Source organism: Pelodiscus sinensis, chromosome 1, assembly GCF_052426305.1.
Source record: "Pelodiscus sinensis isolate ZL-2025 chromosome 1, ASM5242630v1, whole genome shotgun sequence".
Lineage (NCBI taxonomy): Eukaryota > Metazoa > Chordata > Testudines > Trionychidae > Pelodiscus > Pelodiscus sinensis.
Window position 1 is genome coordinate 240,495,377 of NC_143052.1, and position 18,133 is coordinate 240,513,509.

General features: G+C 44.7%; 1 protein-coding gene across 3 annotated transcripts in view; it reads right to left on the bottom strand.

Annotated features, from left to right (window-relative positions):
* Positions 1-8,769, bottom strand: part of EDAR (ectodysplasin A receptor) — a 93,474-nt gene extending 84,705 nt beyond the window's left edge. For all 3 annotated transcript variants that reach the window (XM_014569266.4, XM_075918069.2, XM_075918067.2), the window contains exon 1: positions 8,189-8,769. The gene's annotated coding sequence lies outside the window, so the exon portion shown is untranslated. The remainder of the gene's footprint in view (positions 1-8,188) is intronic.
* Between the last annotated feature and the right edge of the window lie 9,364 nt (positions 8,770-18,133).

The following is an 18,133-nucleotide window of genomic DNA, read 5'->3' on the forward strand; positions in this document are numbered from 1 at the left end:
ATTTTATTTCTTTTAATCTTTTTTATTGCTAAATATGTTTACAACAGTTCTGGTTTGCTACAGATGGTTTCCTGTTCTTTCTGCCAAATGTGAAATAGCTATATAACTTGAAAAGGGTTTGGTGCTGTCACTGCTTGAAAAATTGCATCTATGGAAGAAAATTAAGTATGAGCCTTATCCTTTAATTGCTTTAATCTTATTTTAGAAGTGATGGGGGGTTTTTACCTTCGAGCCCATCTCAAAGCTTCCGATACATAACTATTTTTTGCCCTTTAGGTTAAGTTATTTCAGTCAGGTATAATGTGTTCATTAGCTACAACAAAAAGATGAGACTGATCTACTTGCATTTTAGGTCCAAATCCACTTAACAACTCCCATTTTTAGCGAACAAGAGCTGTGCCTCTGGCTTAGCTTCACAAAATATGTAACTTAATCTCTATTAGAAAACAAAGGGTGCTGGTTGCAACCATTTATTAAAGAAATCGATCATGCTAGGAGACAAAATAATAGAAAAAGGCATAGTTACTCCCAAAGGGCCAAATCTTTCACTCTCTCTGCAGGCAAATCTCCCACTGAGATCAATGGAAGTTTCACCTGAATAAGTAAAGAAAAGTAGTTCAAGGAAAAACTAAATATAAATTCCTGCTAGAATGAGTTTAAGGACACATTCAGTGTGCCTATGTGAAGAGAGAGACAGAGAACACTCAGTGGGCCATTAAGCATATTATCAGTCTGGGAAAACCATACCCCTCATGAGTAGAGAAGCTATGAATGTGTTCTGTACATCCTTCCAATTGTGTGCCGAGAAGTTCTGTATCTCTGCATATGCCACTCAGTTGACAGAAAAAAAAAATCTATTTTTGAAATATTTTTAGATATTTATTTCTTTTTTGCTATTTTCCAGATTCCTCTGCCAACAAAGCTTGGCTCACTTAACTGCCGGGAATCTGCCTGCACAGGACTTGGAGAGAGAAAAATAAGTAAATATTAGAAACTTCTTAAAATTATAAAGTATATCTCTATACAGCTATGTGTGATATTTCAGGACCTATTTGTTATGGCTAGAAGCAATTGCGGGGCATCCTGCTGGAAATCTGGGACTTTTCCTTTTCCACTAGATTAAGACTTACATTTTTAGTCTGAGGTTGTTCTGATGGAGATGGATTAGTGGGCAGAGTGCAGGTGAAACAGTGACAGGTGCAAAATTATCAGACTTTACACACACACTCCCCTTAACTGACAATATACTTGCGTATCCTTTTTCTGCACTGAAACTGAAATGAAAGCACTTTTCAAAGGAAAATTGCATTTGAACAATATGAAATAAATATGCCTTGTGATGTTCAGAGACTTTAGTTCTGACTTTTCCACCGAACTGGGGCCACCTCCTTTTTTTTTTTTTTTTTTTTTGGAAATGGGAAATCTTGTACCGATGAATCACCCCCCTAACTAAAAGTGAAGAAAAGGGAGTGGCAAAATTTCAAGTCACACAAAGATGAGGTGTTCCTGGTCTCCTCTCAGTATTCCTGCAGTTATACTTAAAGGGTAAGGTTTTCAAAAATTTTAGCATTGCCCTAACTCTGCTCTCATTGAAGTCAGTGATAAAAATGTTGACTTCAATAGGAATAGGGTTAGGCCAAGGGTAAATGCTTTTGCAAATCCCATTCTAAATTTTTTTTAAGATGAATAATGGTCCTGTGTTTTAGGGCATACAGTAACTATTTCTGACAAGAGGAAACACTAGTCTAATGCCCGTTGCTTTTTAAGAGTCCATCAATTTCATCCTCATTCTGTCTGAAATTCTCTGTTTGCTCTTCCTTCTTTCCACCAGGAGGCTTGATTTTGATGCAGAGTGCATTTGTAGGTCATGTCCTCTAGTTACAGAAGCCAGTCTTTGTGGAACGCTTATTTATCACCTAGTAAGTTATAATAGCACAGCTCATCCTATTACATTACCCAGACAGTGGAATCTATATACAATTAAAAGGAAAAATGTGCATTGTGTTTGAGTCATTAGGGGGCTGTGCCCCCTGCTTGCTATGCTCACCAGCCCCCCTCTCAGCTGAGGAGGACCCAGGGCTGATGCCACCCAGTCCTCAGCTCTTCCCCCAACTCTGCCGCTGGGGAGGGTCCAAGGCCGCTCTGGCCCCAGCTCTTCTCCCGTTGCCTTGGTTGCCAGGGAGAGCCTGCCCCAAGGCCACCCTAACTTTTGCCCCCCTCTCTGCCCCAGCTTTTTGATCCCCAGCCACCAGGGTGAGGGGCCAGTGTGAAGTCCCACCTGGCTCTCCCCCAGCCACCGGGGGAGGGAGGGAGGGAGGAAGGGATGGGCAAAAGCTGTACTGGGCCTGGCTATCTCCCCGGCCCCTGAGAGGGGCCAGGGCAAGGCCATTGCTCTTCCTCCCACCCCCCACCAGGGAGGATCCAAGGTCACTCTGGCCCTGGCTTTTCCCCGCTGTCCCCAGTTGCTGGGGAGGGCCCAGCCCCAAGACTGCCCTGGCTCTTAGGCACCTCTGGCCTCTTACACTCCCCAGCCCCAACTCTTTGCTTCCCCCCCTCCACCAGCTGGTGGGGACGGGGGACAGGGCAAGGTTGACCTCAGGAGATCGGATGCCAGGAGGGGTCGGGCTGAAGCCACAGTGGGCCCATCTCTCCCCTCTTCACCCCCCACCACTGGAGAGGGCTGGGCCGAGACTGTGGCCACTACAGCTCTCCCCCTGGCTACTGGAAAGGGGAGAGGACGGGAAGGGCTGGGCCACAGGCAGCCCCAGCTTTCCATTTGGGCCCTGGGAAGGGCCAGGCTGGTAGTGGATGGGGGTTGGGTCCTATAGACATGGAGTGACATGGTGACATCACCCTGTCATCCTGCAGGAAAAATTTGTGTATATATATATATATATAGAGAGAGAGAGAGAGAGATTAAGACTAAATTAGGGCTGTATCCATCACAATTTTAGGACCCCTCAAAAAATCAATTTACAGCCCCAGTGGGCACCTCCCCCTCAGACCCTACCCCGAAAGTATTCTTTAGAAAGCTCCTCAAGCCCTTATCACAGGTGCTGCTGTACCAGCTCTGTGGTGTTTGGGCTCATCAACATCATTCTCATGACATGTGTGAGGTATGCTGGATGAGAGCCACATCACACATGACTCAGCTGTTGCTAACCTAGACTGCGCAGAAGAATATTGACCTTCTTTGGGTCTGCTGTGAGGCAGATGCTAGGACACTAGAATCCTCTTCTCTTCTATGTCCCCTCCCCCTCAATACTGAAAAGGGAACTCCAGTTATTTCCAGAGGAGATCAGAATCCAGAATTTTTAGGAAACACTGGAGAACCTTCCTCTTTGAAAAGGTCTTTCCATCAGAAGAATGGCACAACACTGATTCCCTCTTCTATCTAATCCTTTACCAACCAAAAAAGGAAACTAAAAACACCTGAAAAGTCCTAACCAAAAATCCAATCCCAAGCAGAGTTTTCACTCTTAAAAAAAGGAGACATACCAAAGAATCCAAGAAGGCGACTCAAGATTTTGCTGTTGCTGTTAATTTGACACGTAAGGTGATCAAATACTACGGTAATGGGCTGTCCTATAGACCCCATAGAAATAAATAGCTGAAGAGATAAATGGACTGAGTTCTAAGCTAACATAAAAAACTCTATTTTATGACAAGTTCAAAAAGTGGCAGTCACAAGCATCAATGTGGAGGATGTGTGCTCACCTCTTTACAGAGATTCTGAAAGCCAAATCCCTTAAAGAAAACGTCAGACAGTGTCTTAAAAATGTGATATCTGATAATACTTTAAAATAGTCTTTGTTAGCCTTTTGTTCATAATTTGTAATATACCCTCTTAGAAATTTGAAAATAGCATTTTCCCCTACCATTATACTCAGAGTTTCCTGTTTGGAAGCAGACTGAAACATGTCTGCTTTTACCTCACAATTTCAACTTATAAAGCACATTATTGTGCCACAAGACATCTGGGCAGGAGAGTTACCAGTGGAAGTTAACAGAGTTCTGTCAAGAGTTTGGCTTTTTATTGCCTTGCAGCCAGTGAGAAGGACGCAAAGCATTTGGACTATGTCTAGACTGCCTCCTCTTGCGCAAAAACATATGCAAATGAGGCAAAGCATGGAATATCACCACACCTCATTTGCATAATTAACGAGGCTCTGTTTTTGTGCAAATGGTTTTGCGCAAAAAGGAGCTCCTTTTTGCACAAAACCCCGTCTTGCGTAAGAGCCGTTCTTCATGGAAAAAAAGAGGAAGAATGGCTCTTGTGCAAGAGGGGACTTTCGCACAAAAAGGAGACATGTAGATGGATCCTTTTTGTGCAAAAGCCTCTTACACAAAAATGGAGCTAATTAATTATGCAAATGAGGCACGGCAATATGCCATGCTTTGCCTCATTTGCATATTCTTTGCACAAGAGGAGGCAGTCTAGACATAGCCTTGGAGTAAAACCCTGGCCCCACTGAAGTCAATGGAAGCAGGGCTAGAGTTTCACTCTTTGGGTTAGATTCACTAGTGGGACTTACATGTGTATCTGCCAGGTTAGGTGCCTAAATCCACTGGTCAGCTGCCGCCTAGTTCTGTAGATGCCTACAGTCCGTAGGTACCTATGGGTTTGTCTGCATGGTGCCATAGTCCATACTGTGAAGATGTGAATGGCAGTGTACTCTAACGTGTTTGCTTTGACTGCTCCATGTACACTCTGCTGGTGTATGTTAGCTAGACACCTTTTAGTGCACACTGGCAGGGTTTACACCTATAGAAAATACTCTGGCTTCATGCAGACAAGCCCTACATTTCCACTGGTAAACTCTGCTGGGCACCTATGTTCTGCCACTGGTGAAGCACATAACTACCTAAGTCCTGACACCATTGAGCTGCTCAGCACCTAATTTATGCCTAAACTACAGTGGGATTGACAACCTAAGCTTTCCCCCATCTATCGGGCCTGATCTCATAGGTTTGCTTGGCAACACCTAAAAATATAACTACCAGATTGGGCCCCACACTAAACAGGGAGGAACAGGAGCCACATTTGTGTGCAATGGCCAGGTGCTTAGGGTACTCCTTGTATGTGGGAGACCCGGGCGCAGGGATTTGAAGCCTGGTCTGCTCACCACTGGGGCATGGGGCATTATTAACTTAGTTATCAAGTATTCTGTGTTGTGGTTTGGGTTGTAGATATAGATCTTGTTGTTATAGTAACTGAGTAGGTCACTGGGGTCAGCCCAGCTAGTCTGGGCTTGTGCTAGTGAGTTCTGTGCTATGCAATAAAATGGACACCTGCAGCTACTCAAGCTTTCTGCCTTTCCACTGATTTCTTCCTGTACTGTGAAACTCCCCACGACATAACATTCTGATATGAGACTCGTCAACTGTCCTGCTAAAGCTGTTGTACTGTGTATAAAATACTGACATTGTCATTGTACCAGGACCTGGAGCCTGTTTCCCCAGGTGTGGGCATGCTAGCCAGTAGGATATCCAGTCACTCAGTCACTCTGGCCCAATGAATAATTAAGCATTTAGTACAAAATGGAATTCTAATTTTTTCCATCCATGTGCAGATTTTTTCCATCCATGCGTGGAATAACTGTTATGTGCAATGAGGCATGTGTGAATGTGCCCCACCAGTAAAAGCATAAAAACCTAGCTTTGGACACTTTGTTAATTAGCTGAGTAGCATTTGACTCTCTCCTGAGTGGCTGCACAGCCACACACAGCTTATGGGGAACACTGCATTTCAGAATAACTGACATTATTCTAAAATAACAAAGAGTGCATCTACACAGCAAGCCATTATTTCAAAATAATGTCGAGATGGAGGACTTCTTACTCCAACTCCTGAACTCTCATTTCACAAGGAGTAAGGGAAGTGGAAGGAGGAGTGCTCTTCCTTCGACTTCCTGCTGTGTAGACAGCGCTAAAACCCAAAGTAAGCTATTTCGATTTCAGCTACGCAATTGACACAGCTGAAGTCGCATAACTTAATTTGACTTTTGCCCTGCAGAATAGATGTACTCTGAGTGTTCATTCAGCTATAAGTAATAGCTCATGTTCCTATTTCTTAACATTTTAACTGATCAAAGGAGCAACAAAGCTATAATCTGAATCCCAATTCCGACCTGGCTTGGTTAAAGGAAAATTGTCTACTGAAAATATTAGAAGGGAAAAAGACTCTAAGGATGTCAAAACAAGAAAAATATTATCTTCACTTGTTGTCTCACTTATGAAAGAATATTCTGTTGTTTTTTTCAAAAGCGAAATTTGGATAATTTACATATTCATGGTTCAGTTAAAAGCCATGGTCTATTTTAGAATATTCACATCCTCCTGGCAGTGTCAAACATAAATGTAAAACGTATACCCTTATTTAAATGAAGTAATTCTCAGAAAGAATGTGTGTATCCTCATGGTACAACTATTTGACCCTGTATTTGTTCTGACATCTGCTTCAAATAATATAGTGTGAGTCTCTGATAGAGAACATCATCTCTCACTAACTGATATTAAAATAAAGAGTTCATTTATCTATCCATTTTTTTAAAAAATCCAATACATTTATGGAAAGATTTTTCCACCTTCTACAAAGAGAAAACCCAGTGGAGTTTGTTGGCCATAGCCTCTTTTGATTCCCCTGCAGATGTCAGTGTTTTATGGTAAATAACAACCACATTGTATGCCCATGGAAAAATATATGGACCAAATTCTGATCTACATTAAACCAGAATCAGAAGAATTATTCTGATTTACATCAGTTTAACTCAGAATTTGACCTGTTGAGCACAGTTTGGAGCCAAACAGACTGCTGCCAAAAAGTAATTTATTTGCCTACGTACTCTCAAGTGTAAATGTACATGTCCTAAGGGAATAATTAAATACATTAACATTTAATAATTTTTCTTCTTGGTGGCATTCTTAAACACAGTATTCCAAATCCAAAGTTGCTTTTGAATTACATTGACAGTCAAGAAAGAGAAATTGAATACACCTGATCTTAATCATTTGAACTAACTTCCTTTTGTCCAGTAAAGCTAATGTCCTTTCTTAATGTTATGGTATTCCATGGTCTGGCCCCAGCAATATTTCTGACATGGACCTATTTCCAGATTTATAACTGGATACTGCAACATCCATCACTATCTTCTTTTGGAGAGTAGGGGGACTAGAACCAGTAGGCCCAGTTCATCAACTCTTATTCTAGGGAGTGACAATTATAAGATTAAGTCCTGGTATTGTACTTTTTCTTACGCATAAAAATCGATGCTCCTAGTCAACTCCCCTGCTGCAGCAGATGAACACAGCTAAATTCACTTCAGTGGTATAAATTGATGTAACTCCAATGATTTGTATGGAGTGACACTAATTTACATCAACTGAGAACTGTGCCCATTATCTCACAGAACCTGGAACACAAATTATATTCAGCAGCTGTTTGTGCAACTTCTGATGATCTGGAGTCTGCAAAAATTAAAATCAATTTTCCTTTTAGCATACAAAAGTTCCCTTGTATTTTCAAAGTTCATGCTAAACTGTACACTCAAGGGTCTGGTAAAGCACCATAATTTGCTCTTCTGTTCAAGACTTGGGCTCCACAGTGCTCTCCTATAGCAGGGCTGAGAAACCTCTCTGCTGGAAACAAAACTCGGCATGCTCCTAAACTTGAATTTGCAGGTACCTAATTACTCACATTCATTCAGCCTCATCCCCCAGCTGGTGCACTGAAATCTTGTAGTAACATTCTTTGTTCAGAATGGTATAGCAATAAGGCAAGGTGTAGAGGTTACATTTGTATGCTGGGTGGTGAAATAAAATCCAAAGTATTCTTCCTCTCAAATGAAGTCACATTATGCTGAACACTTCCAAAGAAGTTTTTTGGCTAATGGGAGTATTGGTACTTTCACTAAACAACATATCTGAAAAAAGTTTAATTCTTTAATTAAATGTGCAGCTCATCATTCAGTTTACTTTGTAATGTGTGCAGAAATAACAAAAGATCTTTAGCATTAATGCCCTAAGCAAAGATGCATGCTGAAAGGTAGTGCTTGTTCAAACTAACCCTAATTACGACATGCTTTTCAGAAGTGTTTCTTGATTTGTATCCCATTACAGTTGCATTTTTGCCTTGGAACAGTATCTAGTTTTTAAAGAGAGAGATAAAATGTAGTATACAAAATCTTACCTGATGCAGATATAAATAACAAAACAAAAATCCGCTCAAGATCAGTCTGGGAATAAAGCTCTAGAAATCCAAATAAGACAAAAGATTTTCACAGGTGGCAAGAGTCGCTCTCGGACAGATGTTGCATCCTTCACAGAGTCCACTGATTTATTCCAGTGTGCCGAGGTGCAGTACTAATGTTCTGCTGTCAGCTCTCTACATACTTGCTGTCTCAGAGGACTTCCCAATAACTTTTCTTTTGCTGCTTTCTCTCTGGCTTCAAAATTTTGAAAACTACAGTGAACGAAAAAGGTGCTTTCTTTCTGTGGAAACTCACCTGCACCACCTAGAGGTGTACCACAGGATTAGAAAAGCCAAGCAGTTATCCTACACAGATCTGACACCTGCTCTTTTCCAATTCTCCTCATGACTATTTATACACTTCTATAGCACTTTTGGATTTTTTAATTTTGTTTATATGGACATAATTCACTTAAAGATTAAAAAGATTTTTTGCCTGTTTCAGAACATGAGAACATGACACTACCCCACATTTGCCCCACTTCTGGGTGAGTGCTCTCACACCTTGGCTATTGGCTTGGCTGGGTGTATGTGTAGTGTGTGTTTCTGCTTTCTCTCACACATTTTTTTACAAAAAAAATCACAAGGTCGTGGTTTCTTTTCGCAATGGGACAAACAACTTTGGAAATCTCAAACTTTATTGCTAAACAGAAATGTACTTTTTTCCCTGGCCAACCGTACAGTTAATCCCAACTGACGTTAAAGAACTGCTTAGTATCATAAATACTGTCCAATATCTAATATGAAATTTTGGCAATGTGGGGTGATTCAGTGAATAATATTTTTCTGGCAAGGGAATTCAAAAAGCATTTCATCTCCAACAGAGTTTGGCAAATTCCAGGTCCATAAGATGAGGTCTGTAACACACAAAATCGAAAAGCTTGGCAGCTGGCCCCTACACCAAACTTTTTGGCTAGGATAATATTCAAAATGTTTGTGTATTGGCATAAAAAACCTGGTGTGCAAATGGCACTGTCCCATGCCACACCTTGTCAGCCTCCATGTTTGTGAGTTGGTATGAAAGTGTCATTCAAGATTGTATTATATTGTTAAGGATTCTTTTAAATGGAATGGTTGTCACTCCCAAGAAACAGTGACTTCATAGGAGTACCACTAATGGCTTCACATTTATATGCAGAGAAGAAATCCTAGCTGCTAGTGCCCAACTTGGCTGAGATTGTCACTAGCTTATCACTTCCATTCTGCTTGGTCAAAAGACAGGACTATGCAGCACTTTAAAGACTAACAAGATGGTTTATTAGATGATGAAGTTTCCTGGGCTAGACCCACTTCCTCAGATCAAATTGTGGAAGAAAATTGGCATGACCATATATACCAAAGGGATACAATTAAAAAAAAGTGAACACACACAAAATTGACAAATCAGATTTTAGAACAGAGGAGGTGGGGTGGGGAGGAGGCTTGTGTCTATGAGATAATGATATTAGGGATGAATTGAAAGAGCCAGACGAATACCCAGAAACCATCTACTTCAAGACAGTCCCAAGAAAACCAACAATAGAACACCACTTGTCATCACCTACAGCCCCCAACTTAAGCCCGTCCAACACATTATCAATAACCTACAACCTATACTGGAACAGGATACTACACTCCGAGAGGCTCTGGGAGACAGACCCATAGTCTCCTATAGACAACCACCTAACCTCAAGATGATTCTTGCCAACAACCACATGACATACCACACTAATACCAACCCTGGTACCTTCCCTTGCAACAAACCCCGTTGCCAGCTTTGTCCACATATTTACTCTGCTGACACCATCATTGGACCTAACCACGTAAGTTACAAGATCAAGAACACATATTCCTGTTCATCCAAAAATATAATTTATTCCATCATGTGCCAACAGTGTCCACCTGCTATGTATATCGGACAAATATTCCCCACTGTTGCAGTTTATAACTCAAAGGGCAATAGAAATGGCCCTTGTCTATGTGACTCCCTTCCCCTTCCCCTTTTCAATGGACACCATTTCTCCCTTCTTTCTACAATACAAAAACCTTCAAGTCTTCATTTGTCCCAAAAACTGTGGCATCCATTTCAATGCAAAAATAATGTTTAATGGGGTTGGGGAAAACGAAGCAACAAAAAGAATGCAACTGAAGTGAAATCTGCTCTTTCCTCAGTGGCAGAAGTCCTAAGTGCATAGGAGAGGTATCTCTGTGTGGGTATGTCTACACAACCACCCTAGTTCGAACTAGGGTGGTTAATGTAGGCAACCAAAGTTGCAAATGAAGCCCGGGATTTGAATTTCCCGGGCTTCATTTGCATCTTGCCAGGCGCTGCCATTTTTAAATCCCCGCTAGTTCGGACTCCGTTCCCGCGGCTACACGCGGCACGGAGTAGGAGCGAGGTGAATAGGAAGCCTAATCTGAACTACCTACTCCGTGCCGCGTGTAGCCGCGGGCATGGAGTCTGAACTAGCGGGGATTTAAAAATGGCGGTGCCTGGCAAGATGCAAATGAAGCCTGGGAAATTCAAATCCCGGGCTTCATTTGCAACTTCGGTTGCCTACATTAACCACCCTAGTTCGAACTAGGGTGGTAGTGTAGACATACCCTGTGTGACCATCCTGCAGCACAGACAATGGGCCTCCTTCCTATTGCCCATTTGGAGTTTTTCTTCCCATTCCTAAGATGTATCTGAGTAAAGCTTCCTCCTTCCACCTGTGCCTCATTTGGTGCACAGGTTGGCTTCACTAAAGATTAACTGAGCATTAAATAGGAATAGACTCATACATCACTTCTGACTGTGCCTCCTCCTCTGAACAATACTCCGGACCTTCCCCCAGCTGTCTAATTCAGGTGCAATACAATTAATCTTTCCTCCACAGCCAGCTCCCTTTCCCTACTTACCTGCCTCCTTTCTTACTAACTCACCTGCTTCTCCACATCACAAGGTCTACCCTAAACTTCGTGACCATACTGTTGTATTACACCTGCCTCATGCTCTTGATTAGGGCTGAGGAACAATATCTGGGTGGTAACGTGAATAAGGAATATATGCTGGGGAGGCAATTGGGAAGCACAACACACTGACTCAGGACTCATTCAAGAAAAGACCACCTATCTGCCAGAAATCCTCCCAGTTTCCAGCCTCATGTCTCTTCCTGACTCCTTCAAAACTCTGAGATTTGTATCTGCCTATGAATTCAACCAGTCAACTAAAGGTGAGCAAAAAAAGAAGAAGTTACTCACCTTGTGCAGTAACGATGGTTCTTCGAGGTGTGTCCCTCCGTGGGTGCTCCACTGTGGGTGTCAGGCTTGTCCCAGCACCACAGATCAGAGATGTTTTAGCCATTGTCTGCTGGACCACGCAAGCACGGTGGCCATCTTGCGGCTTTTCATGCTGTTTCTGGTCGCGCAGTCCGGCTCCGCCAGTTCCTCCTGATCGTCGAAGCCTAGAAGACATAAACAACAGACTCTGAAGAGGGGAGGAGGGCGGGTTGTGGAGCACCCTCGGGGACATACATCTCGAAGAACCATTGTTACTGCACAAGGTGAGTAACTTCTTCTTCTTCTTCGGGGAGTGTCCCTTGGGTGCTTCACTGTGGGTGATTCCACAGCATTAGCCGGAGTGAAGGTGGCAGGTTCGGAGTCAATGAGTTGCCGCCGTGGAAAGAACTGCAGTGGCTACTGCTGCATCAGTCATAAGTATGTTTGATAGTGCATAGTGTTTTGTGAATGTGAGGTCCGACAACCAAGTGGCCACTCAACAAATGTCTTTTAGGGGAACTCCCCTTAGGATAGCTGCCGAAGACGCCATTGCCCTAGTAGAGTGGGCCCTTATTGTGTGTGGAAATGGCTTGTTCCTTAATTCAGAGCAATGTAGGATGCAGGAAACTATTATTTTTGGAATTCATTGTGCACACTGTGGGCGACCCTTGGAATGGTCATACAGTGAAACTAATAGATGTTGGGACTTTCGCTGATTGCGAGTTCTTTCGATGTAAAAGGCCAAGGCCCTGCGTACATCAAGGGAGTGCAGTCTTGCTTGACACTCCGAGGAATGTGGCTTTGGATAAAAGATAGGAAGAATAATGGGTTCATTTATATGAAAGGAGGAGTTAACCTTGGGCAAAAATGAAGGTTGGGGATGTAGAATGACTCTCTGTGCTGTAAATATGGGAAAGGGGGGAGCAGCCGCAAGGGCCGCTAGTTCTCCCATTCTGTGAGCCGATGTGATCACTAAGAGGAACAGAACCTTCATGGTTAAGATACCGAAATCGCATGTGTCCAAGGGCTCAAATGGTGAACACGTTAAGGTGTCCAAGACCAATTCTAGGTTCCATGGTGTCAGCTGATGGTCAGGGCAGTGCATGGTGTGTGTGTGTTATACACCCGAGACTTCAACTGCTAGAACGCAAGGTTCCTCCACAGCGGATGGCCTAGGGAAGGCCGACGGGTGCCCCAAAGTTTTACGTCCATGCCTTTAGCTGCTAGGACCGGGGTCCCTTCGCAGCAGGCAGCCAACAGGCTGATAGATGCCCCAAAGTTTGCAGGGAGAGCTTATTACACCCATGTCTTTAACTGCTAGGACCGGGGTCCCTTCTCAGCGGGCAGCCTATGGAAGGCCAACAGATGCCCCTACGGATCTGTCCCCTGGAGGAGACACGATCCAAACACCCAGCTCTGCCTGCGTCTTCCCCTGGGACCGGCTGTAGTTCTTTTAAATTGTGCTTGGTTCTGTTACAGCAACTGAAGGGGTCAGGTTAAAACTTAACCAGTTACAGGTTTATTAAAGAGACTTCTAAAGCATATGGTTACAGTGGCTATTGCTCTATTTCTTAACTGCTAGCAAATACAGGCAGTCCCCGACTTACGTGGATCCGACTTACGTCGGATCCCTAGATACGAACGGGGTGAGGCAACTCCCGCACATGCGCAGCAGCATTCCCGGGGCTCGCTCACCTGGGTCCTAGGATCCTCCTCCTCCTCGGGCCGGCTCCGACTGGGGTCCCGCAGAGCTGCTGGGCAGAGGAAAAGTGCCTCCCCATGCCCGCTGCCCCTGCCAGCAACAGGCTGCCCCCTCCCCTGAGCAACAGGCTGCCGAACAGCAGACAAAAGCAGCCTCTCCGCCCCTCCTCCCCTCTATACATGCTGGGCTCCCTGGGCAAACAAAGACTCCACCAAAACAAACAAAGTGCTGGCCTCATTGTGTTAGCAAAAAAAGGACCCTCCTCCTAGAACCCTGGGTGGTGTGTGGAAATAAAGCTATTAGCTCAAAGCATGGTGCAGAGCTGTTTGGTATTTGATGAGTTACTCCTTTAGTCCTGAGTTTGTCACAGGAACAGAAATAGATGTGAAATCTTCTGAACAGGGGAAGAGACAGCAAAACAAACATTAGAGGGGAGTTAACCTTTCCCTATGCTATCCAAAACTAAAAAAAATGTTTGGCTAGAGTTTCCCCTAAATATGTACCAGTTCCGACACATACAAATTCAACTTAAGAACAAACCTACAGTCCCTATCTTGTACGTAACCCGGGGACTGCCTGTATAGATCTTAAAAATGGTTACAGAGGAAAAAGGAGATAGAAAATAATGGTACCAAGTGACAGCTTAATCTTTAGAGAGCTCTATTATATGCATGCACTAAAACAAAAAGACATATACGGGTACAATTTTCACCCCCTTTTCTGTCTCTTGATTCCAGTGTGTCAGGCCAGGATCAGTCTCTCAATTCCTCGGAAAGACGAATATGAGGTGGGCATCCCCGTGGAACCTTGGGATGCCAATCACCTAACCTGACCTGCAGATAGATGGTAGATTGACGCTCAGAGTGAGTGTGCTGCCGGACCCATCTTTATACCCATGGGGCCTGTGTCCTCTTTCGTATCTAAGATGCCAAATTGTGTTGGTCCGTCTTTGTGACGCCAGTTCTTACAAGGGAGTTTCAACTTAATTTACACTTGCAAGAGAGAGAACTAAATTGTGAGTACTGGACATTCTTTACTGGGCCGGGAGTGTGTGTGATCGTATCAATATAAGTGCCAACCAAGGGCAGTTTTCTCAGCCTCTAGGTCAGCTTATTGGCTTGATCACCCTCTCATATCTATGTTTACAGTTATCCAGGGTCAGATGAGCCAGTATATTTGGGCCTCTGTCAAGACTTCAACGACTATGCTGATTTTATTGCTCCCTTTGCTCTGTATGCTCCAAGCACATCACAGGGGCAAGCAAGATGGATGTGATGGGGGGGGCCTCTGTCTGGCTACACATGGGTCCAGAGGTTTCCTGTGTTCAGAGAAAAGATTAGTCAGGCCCTTCATGGATCTTCTTGTAGTCAGATGGGAGAAGGCGGTATAACCATCAATAGGTTGGTGAAACGCTGTAATGGCTGCCAGATGCACCTTGAGAGATGAAAAGGCGAGCCCAAAATGCTTGAGGTATAAAATATAGTCCAAGATCGAGTGTAAAGAAGTTTTGCTGGGTTCTAGATTCTTGCCCAAGCACCATTCTCAGAATCTTCACCAATTATGAAGGTAAGTATCCCGAGCTAAAGATTTTCTGCTATGTAATAGCATGTGCTTGACCGCATGAGAACAACTTATTTCCTTTTGTTGGAACCAATTAGGAGCCATGCGGACAGAGTGAGGTGATCCGGTTGCGGGTGTAGAATTTGCCCACGATCCTGTGTCAGCAGATCGGGTCAACTTGGAAGATGGTATGGAGGATGGGGTGACATACAGGACAGGTAAGGAAACCAAGTCTGGTGCAGCCAGAATGGTGCTATTAAAATCACGTTTGCTTTGTCCATAATTACCTTCTCCAGGACCTTGGGAATTAGGGGAATGGGAGGAAATGCATATAGGAGACAATGACCCCAGTTGTAGAGGAAAGCATCCCCCCTGGATGCGTGGCTGATGCCTGCCCTCGAGCAATATTGCATGCACTTTGCCTTGCACTGTGTGGTGAAGAGGCTTACCGATGGGTGGCCCCAGTGTTCGAATAGCGTGCAAAGAACCTCTGGATGCAGTTCCCATTCATGTTGTTGAGCAATACGCCTACTGAGCGCATCTGCCATGATGTTGTCCTCCCCAGGAAGGTAGGCTGCTGCAAGAGTCTTGTTGTGTCAGTTGCAGAAATTCAACAAGCATACAGCTTCCATGCAAAGGGAGTGGGAACGAGCTCCTCCCTCTCTGTTTATACAATAGACTGTTGTCATATTGTCTGTGAGTACCCGTACTCCTTGGTTGCGGATAAGTGGGAGAAAGTGTTTGCAGGCATTGGAGACAGCATGGAGCTCAAGCAAGTTTATGTGGAGGAGAGATTCATCAGGGGACCAGTGGCCTTCAACTTGCCTGTTTTGCATATGAGATCCTCAGCCGAGTAGTGATGTGTCCATCATAATCTGGACAGTAGGCTGGGGTCGGTGGAACGGTATACCTGCCAACATGTTGTGGGGGATAGTCCACCATTTTAGAGATTGTCTGACTATGGTAGGTACGACCACCATTCTATGCACGTTGTATCTGTGAGAAGCGTATATCGTGGATACCCAATGTTGGAGACATTGAAAGTGCAGCCTTGCATTGGCTACGATGTATGTCGTCACTGCCATGTGGCCTAGGAACTGCAGGAAGATAAGTATAGGAACCATGGGACTCGTAGTAAAGATCTGCACAAGATCTTGGATGGCATGAAGTCTGGAAGCAGGCAGGTAAGCGCACACCGTAATGGAGTCGAGCGGGCTCCTATGAACTTTATAGATTGTTGTGGATTGAAGGATGACTTTTGGACGTCGATTATGAGACCCAAGGCATCGAACAGAGATGTTGTCTTGTTGACTACTCATAATGCCTTGTTGAAAGAGGGAGCTCTGAGGAGGCAGTCATCCAGGTAGGGAAAAATTATGATCCCTAGTCGATGAAGGAAGGCCGCGACTACCACCAGCATTTTGAAGAAAACCCTGGGCGCTGATGATAGGCCAGATAGAAGGATCTTGTATTGGTTGTGGGTGGCACCTCCCAGGAAGTGGAGGAATTGCCTGTGAGCCGGGTGAACAGTAATATGGAATTAAGGATATCCTGTAAATTGAGGGATACAACCCAATCGTCGTGCTCAAGTGCTGGTATGATCATTGTTAGCGTCACCATCTTGAAGCACTGCTTGCAGAGGTACTGATTCAGCCGCTGAAGATCTAATATGGGTCTCCAACCCCCAGATTTTTTCTCTGTTAGGAAATAGTGGGAGTAGAAATCCCTCCCTTGGAAGGCCTTTGGTACCCTCTCTATTGCTCCAATGTTGAGAAAATGAGCCACCTCCTGTTTGAGAGGAGATTCGTGGGATGGGTCCCTGAAGAGGGACGGAGGAGGAGAGGTGGGAGAGGGAGGAGACGTATAGGGGATCACGTAGCCTGATGTGATAAGCTGCATGACCCATTGATATGATGTTATTGTGGCCCAGCGGTGTTGAAAGAGTGCAGTGGTGGCATTGTGAGTGGGCAGTAGTTGAATGGTTTGCAGTCCCTTGATGCATGCATCAAACCTGCTGCTTGCTTGGTTGTTGATGTGCTGGTCTGGCAGCTTGTGGGCGCCGCCTCTGGAGACACTGCCTGTGTCGTTGTGGGTCATACTGGTGTGCCTGTGAAGGTACATATGATAAAGGCCTCTGCCTTTAGTACGGTGTGTATCTTCTATGATGGTATGGTGGTGTATACATGCCGAGAGTCCTGAGTGTTGTGCATGTGTCTTTACCAGAGTGAAGGACCTGGTCAGTCTTTTCAGTAAACAAGGTTTGCCTATCAAAAGGCATGTCCTCTACCTTATTTTGGAGCTCTTTAGGTACCACTGCCATGTGTAACCATGAAGCTTTGCGCATGACCACAGATGTAGCTGTGGTCCGGTCTGCTGTGTCCAATGCGATGTGAAGTGTGGAACGGGAGGCTGTGTATCCAGGGCCATCCTTAGGATTTATGGTGCCCTAGGAGGGATTATTAAACTGGTGCTCCTATGCCTGATTTGCTCTTCCACCTCTCCCCCCTCCCCTTCCCTTCCCAGAGACCCCAGCAGCCAATCCCCTCCCTCAGACTGTGCTGCAGGCAGCGCATTCGGCCCTCTCTAGGACCCAGCCCTGCTGTTACATGTGTAACCCTTCCACTGGGTAGGCCTGGCAGCAACCAAGGCCGGGTTCAATATCTAGGGCTATGTCTACACTGGCGGGCTATTGCACAAGAACAGCTGTTCTTCCAGAAAGCATCCACACTGTCCACCCGCTCTTGCACAAGAAGATGTACAGGAAGGCGTGGTAAGAGAGGGCTTCTTGCGCAAGAGCTACACTCTTTTTTAACAGGTGTAAGCCCTCTTGCGCAGGAGCTCCTGTGCAAGAGGGCAGTGTGGACACTCAGCAGCGATTTTTTGCACAAGAAAGTCCTATGGCTAAAATGGCCATCAGAGCTTTCTTGCACAAGAGAGCATCCACACGGCCATGGATGTCTTGTGCAAAAGCACAGCTCGCACATGGCAGTGTGGACGTTTTCTTGTGCAAGATGTTCTTGTGCAAGAAGCCACCAGTGTAGACATAGTCTAGGGGTCCATCTCAAACAGAACTGGCTCGATCCCCCACCCAGTAGCCTGGGAAATTCACACACCCTTGGGTGCCTCTGAGAGGCAATGCTTCCCCACTAGCAAGCACAGAGTCTGAGTGAAGAAAAGAAACGTAATGAAAGAGAAGTCACATGGCATTATCTTGGGAAAATACCACAACTGAGTTCACTTACCCAAACTTTCTCCATACCCCACTTCACATGCCCCACTTACAGCTCTGTTCAGTCAGTGCAGACCTTGACACATCATCCAGATGAGTCCCCTCCTTGAGCCTGAGGCTAGGCCACCTTTGTGCTACTCCTGGGCTACTTCTA